Source organism: Elgaria multicarinata, chromosome 3 (genome assembly GCF_023053635.1).
Source record: "Elgaria multicarinata webbii isolate HBS135686 ecotype San Diego chromosome 3, rElgMul1.1.pri, whole genome shotgun sequence".
In the NCBI taxonomy this organism is placed as follows: domain Eukaryota; kingdom Metazoa; phylum Chordata; class Lepidosauria; order Squamata; family Anguidae; genus Elgaria; species Elgaria multicarinata.
This window is the reverse complement of record NC_086173.1, coordinates 12624657-12630927: the sequence shown is the minus strand read 5'-3', so window position 1 is coordinate 12630927 and position 6271 is coordinate 12624657.

Here is a 6271-nt window from a genome sequence, read left to right as displayed (position 1 = left end):
ATACACAGCTCAGAAGCCTCCAAGAAGAAGGCAGGAGGAGTGATCCTCTAATTATTGCCTTAAAGACATCCCATAAAACTGTCCAATCTTCAAACTAAATTTTACTGAAATGAATATTTCCCTATCACATGTAATCCTATTTTGTAATATATAAATTGCATTGTATTTTAACATGGAAGTAGAAATGTTAATACAAGTTATAATATATATCAAAATAGTCATGACTCAATTTCTTCCAAGTCATAAACACAATTGCACCTATTATAAATAGCTTAAAAAAACAACTTTCCTTACATACAATTAGCCTTTACATCCATAAATTCCAGTTTTCTTTAAATATATTTTGACTTAGTTTGGGCCCTTAAGGTTTCATCACTTTTTTCTGGATTACTTGGTAGTGCTGTCGATGTAATCATTTCCAGCTATTACCACTTTTTCCTGATTAGTTCTTTCCTGCTTGAACTCAAATTCCTTTTCCAAACTTGGGCAAACATGATTCTAGCCAAAAAACTTTCATCTGCACACCTATGGGGACACAAAATTTACAAAATGTAATAGATGTATGATTAAATCTACTAATTTAATAATCTGGAATATTTCATTAATCAAAGAAATTGCTCATTATGCATATATCAGTCCACTTATTTGAGTTTAACACTTCATGCATCCGATGAACTATGATCATGAAAACTTATACCAAAATGCTGGAACTAATTTGTCAAACAAACATGGCAACCCATCTGGAAATAAGGAAAAAGTATCACTGTGGAAGAGTGGATCAATGGCACAAACATAAACAAATTTAGAATTGAGTGTCCATTTTAATTTGCCTCTATTTTCAACACTTTTTTGCTAAAGCCATTCTGCTTACCAAGCGTAAGTTCTCCCAGGCATGATTTGACATAAGATGAAGATCCTTTAAAATATGCACTCCAAAGTACTTTCAAAGAGAATGAACAAGTTGTAAGGAAACCTTGATGCTAAGAGAGTCACATCCGTCTTCAAGGCCAGGGAATTTAACGAAATCGGATTCTACTTTTATGCAAACCTAGGTCATTCCATTGGAGGACATACATATGCTGTCCTTTCAGGTCATGCTAAGGTACATGCTGCCCACATTCTACCTTAGACTGATATGAAATTCCAGCTGGAGAAGAACACCATCCAGGGGAACGGAGGAATTGGCAATGTTCCTTTCCAAAGATATTTTGGGATGAATTGAGTAATTTTCACAGGTTACGCTGCTTATATGAACTTATTAAAAGTTCTATTCTTTATCCCAGCACTGAGAACTCCTTTGCCTATTGAGATAAAATATAATTGCATCACTGCCTTCTTCCTCCCAATGGTTTTAGTAGCTGCATTAATATTATTGGTCCTTCTGGAGTTTTACAGGTAGGCCCAAAGGTGATTCTAAGGACTGGGCCACTAATTGAACTCCAAGGAAAATCTCTTTACTTTTATCACTCAAGATTCAAAGCTCAAGTATTATTATTAGTTATCGAAGAAATTGAATTATTATTCAATTATTATTATTAATAATAATTCTATTATTATTATTATTATTATTATTATTATTTATTGCATTTATATTAGGGTGACCATATGAAAAGGAGGACAGGGCTCCTGTATCTTTAACAGTTGTATTGAAAAAGGAATTTCAGCAGGTGTCATTTGTATATATGGGGAACCTGGTGAAATTTCCTCTTCATCACAACAGTTAAAGCTGCAGGTGCCCTGTCCTCTTTTAAAACTGGTCACTCTAGTATAGCTCCTGCAGCTTTAACTGTTGTGATGAAGAGGAAATTTCACCAGGTTCCCCATATATACAAATGACACCTGCTGAAATTCCTTTCCTGACACCAAGGTCTCAGGAAGTGCGTTGTTGGTAAGGAGAAGGTCTATGGAGGAGAGGACACAGAGGAAGAAATACATGGGGGTATGAAGCTGTGGGTCAGCAATACTCAGTATGATGAGGAGACTATTGCTGACAAAGCTAATGAGATACACCACCAAGAGGAACCAAAACAACACAGCCTGAGCTCTGGGGTATTCAGTTAATCCGATTAAGATGAACTCTGTTACCATTGTTTTATTTGAAGCTGCCATAACATCCCGTGCCTTGTCTCTCCTGCAGGGAAAAAAATAATAAAATGGTTAAAGCAATGACCACCCTCACCCACATGGGAAGCACTACTGGCACTTCCCTTGGGGTTGGTGGTGCTTCTGCTGAATGCCAGGTCAGTCGAAAAGAAAATCTCCCTCATCCATGATCCGATTGTGGATGAGGGGGCTGACCTGGTATGTATCACTGAGACCTCTATAGGTGAACTGGGAGGGTTTACTCTAGGCATGTGCTCCGCTCCGAATAGGAGCGTAGAAGCAGTAGCGGATTGGCCTGCTTCGCCTTACCCAGAGGCGGAGTAGAAGCGGACCACGTACCCCTAGAAGCAAGGCGAAGAGAAGCGCCCATTTTTCAGAGCTCCTCTTTCAGGCGGAGCGCTCCGGTCGCCATCTTGAAACATTTCGCCCATAGGATTGCATTGCGGGAAATAATCGTGGATAACTAGGTTCTTTTTGAAGCTATCGTTCTGGAAATTCTTGTGCACAGAGAGTCGTGGATGGGGTCATTTTGAGACTACTCTCATCTCTCTGCGTCGTGCGGGTCGCGTGCTAGAATTTTGCATTGCGGAAAAGAATCGGGGATAACTGGGGGGGGTTTAAGCTATTGTTCTGAAAATTCTTGTGCACAGAGAGTCGTGGATGGGGGTCATTTTGAGACTACTCTCAACTTTCTGCGTCCTGTGGTTCACGTGCAATATTTTTTAAAAAAATCGGGTACATTTACAATACAAACGATAGAGTAAACCGGCTGCGGCGCGGCGGGGTTTATTTGAAGCGATGACAGGCACATTCAACTCCCAATCCTGATGAGAATTGATCGCATCCTCCAATCCCAGCGTTGGAGGGGGGGGGACTAAGGCAGAGTCATCCTGAGATCTTTGAGCTCTCAGCGTCTTGTGGGTTTAGCTTTCGTTGGGAGAGGTCTACTTAGCTAGCTGCTGGCTGCTGTGTACTTGGAGATAGATTAGGATTTTAGCTTGGCGTGTGTGTTTGCTTCTTTCTGACTTTTAGCTTAGTTTGCCCTGTGTTTTTCCCTTACTTTGATTTAATATAAACTTTATTTTTAAATTTTGGAGTGTGTGTTTGGTTGGTTGGTTGTCCCCCCCTTCTCTCTATTAAAGCCTGACTGCTTTTGTGAAAACTTTCTTTTGAAAGCATACACACACTTCTTGTCCCATTTCCCTACATATAGTATATTCTTATACATATTATTATATTCTTATACATGGACACATGGATAAGCTATCATGGTGCCGAGTTTGAGGTTTCTAACTTGCAAATTGACGGAGCTATCGAAAGGGGTGTGACTTAGGGTTATGGGTCGTGCGTTAGAGGTTAGAGCCGCGCCAAAAATCAGGGGATGATGGGACTGCTTTGAGTCTGGGCGTCCATGTGGACACATGGATAAGCTGTCCTGGTGCCGAGTTTGAGGTTTCTAACATGCAAATTGACGGAGCTATCCCAAGGGGTCTGAATGGGGTGCCCGATTTTCAAAAATTTGCCAAAAATCAGGGGATGATGGGATTGCCTTGAAACTTGGCATGCATGTGTATACGTCCATGAGGTGTCATGGTGCCAAACGTGAGGTTTCTAACTTGAACAGAAAAAAAGTTGTTTACTTTTTTAGCTTTCAATGCAACCCTATGGGGGGGGAAAACGGAGCTCCGATCCGGATCCGGAGCTCTGAGCGGAGCGGAAGTGGGTGGAGCGTGGGCGGGGCGAAGCAGGCCACTCCGAAAATGGCGGATCTGTAAATGAAGCGGAGCGGGGGGTCCGTGCACACCCCTAGTTTACTCTCACCCAGCTTTGTCCTCCTGGGTACCTGCCAGTGTAAATTTGGTCCTTTTTAACCTCAGAACCTACACCAAATGGCTCCGGAACACCCCAGTGGGTAACCAGTGCTAATCCAAACAGACAAACATTTAAGCCCAACTGTCAAGCATCACCACAGACATAACTGTAAATAAGGATCTATTTATTATAAATATGTGCAAAATTAAACAAGTGGCATGATGGTTATATTATTATTATTATTATTATTATTATTATTATTATTATTTATTTATTTATTTATTTATATAGCACCATCAATGTACATGGTGCTGTACAGAGTAAAACAGTAAATAGCAAGGCCCTGCCGCATAGGCTTACAATCTAATAAACCATAATAAAACAATAAGGAGGGGAAGAGAATGCAAACAGGCACAGGGTAGGGTAAGCAGGCACAGGGTAGGGTAAAACTAACAGTATAAAGTCAGAACAAAATCAAGTTTTAAAAGCTTTAGGAAAAAGAAAAGTTTTTAGCTGAGCTTTAAAAGCTGCGGTTGAACTTGTAGTTCTCAAATGTTCTGGAAGAGCGTTCCAGGCATAAGGGGCAGCAGAAGAAAATGGATGAAGCCGAGCAAGGGAAGTAGAGGCCCTTGGGCAGGCAAGAAACATGGCATCAGAGGAGCGAAGAGCACGAGCGGGGCAATAGTGTGAGATGAGAGAGTATACAATCTCTCTCTCTCTCTCTCTCTCTCTCTGTGTGTGTGTGTGTGTGGTTACAAGAACAGAGAATGCAACAAAAATATGATTAATTAAAAGAATTGTAGTTGCCAAAACTGACATTACAAATTTAGCTAATAAGGTAATGGCATGAGCTTCTCCTTATCCACTCCTGTTTACTACTTGCGTTTTAATGCTAAACTAAAACAAAACTAAACTAAAACATACTTGTTAGCTCTCCCTACTCGTCCTCCTGCACATTACTTGGCTATAAAAGCTACGCTAAAGCATTGCTAAGTTCCTCTAGGCATTTGAAGAATAAAAATAGAAGTTAGAGTGAAAGAGAAAATCCAAGACTTGGAAATAATTTTAAATTCCATCTTCAGAAATAACTCCAAGTCCCAAACTCAGAAAATATTCTAAGTCTTAAAGTCTTAAAGCTTAAGGAGATTCATAGTTTATCTATCTATTTAGCTAGCTAGCTAGCTAGCTAGGTATTGTTTGCAAAGTTCTGCAATCAGTCCTTCTAGCTTCGGCAACTATTCCTGTTATAAGCTTTTTGTTTAATCCACTACAACAATTGATTCATATGGTCCCTGGCAGGGCATCCAAGGAGCCCAAGGATATGTCAGTTTCCCACCACTATCACCTGAGGCCAAATGAAGAGCTATGTCCTCAGCATGGATTTTTCCCGCCTCCATCCCACCCCAATGCTCCAGACTGTCAGAAAGCTCTGCAGTGGCTTCTCTTCCAAGGTTGCTGTTGCAGCCTCCAACAAGGAGGGTATAAGGGGGGGATGCCAGTTGACAGAGAGGAGAAAGGAGAAGCTGTGGATCCGGATCTACACTACTGCTTTAAAGCGCTTTATAACAGTTTTATAGCGCTTTAAATCAATTAAATTGCTTTATAACTGTTATAAAGCGCTTTAAAGCAGTAGTGTAGATCCGGCCTAGATGGGCTCTAAACGCACTTTAAGGAATAACAGGAGCCAAAATCACTTGCCTGACCCTTGCTGGCAAGGTACTGGATTCTCAGAGTGCTCCCTCCTATGGTCTAGATGCCCACAGTGGCAGGATGTGCACTACTGCTTTAAAACGGTTTATTATAACAGTAGTGACAACTGTTGGGGCCCTGGACACACTCCATATAGAGTTTTCAAACAGTTTTCAAAGTGTCATATCCTGCTTGGTGTAGATCCGGCCAAGGTTGCTCTGAAACTGTCCTTTTGCAATATGTTAGAATCTGGGATTTTACTCAAATATTAATGCATAGTGTTTTCTTGGAGCTTCTCTGATTGGTATGGCAGTTTATAACAGAAGAATTCTTCTTCTGACAATTTCTTTGTTGATTCTTTTTGTGTTACTTTAACTGCCAAGAAAGAGTTATTTTGTTTCTTTTTAATCTATTGAAAAACTAATATTCCCCCCCTCCACAAAATACTTTAAACTTTATAAGGCTATTAAAACCTTTTTCTCTGCAGGTGTCCTTCAAACAACAAGTAGTGTTTATGTTTTATACGAGTGATCTATTTTATGTTTATTTCCCATTTCTGCAGACTTTTTAATAAGGAAATACCTTGCTTCTCTCTTTCCTGTATTTAAATGACATTGAGAGGAATGATCCCTTACTGCCCTGAAGATATCCCAGAACACTGCCTCAT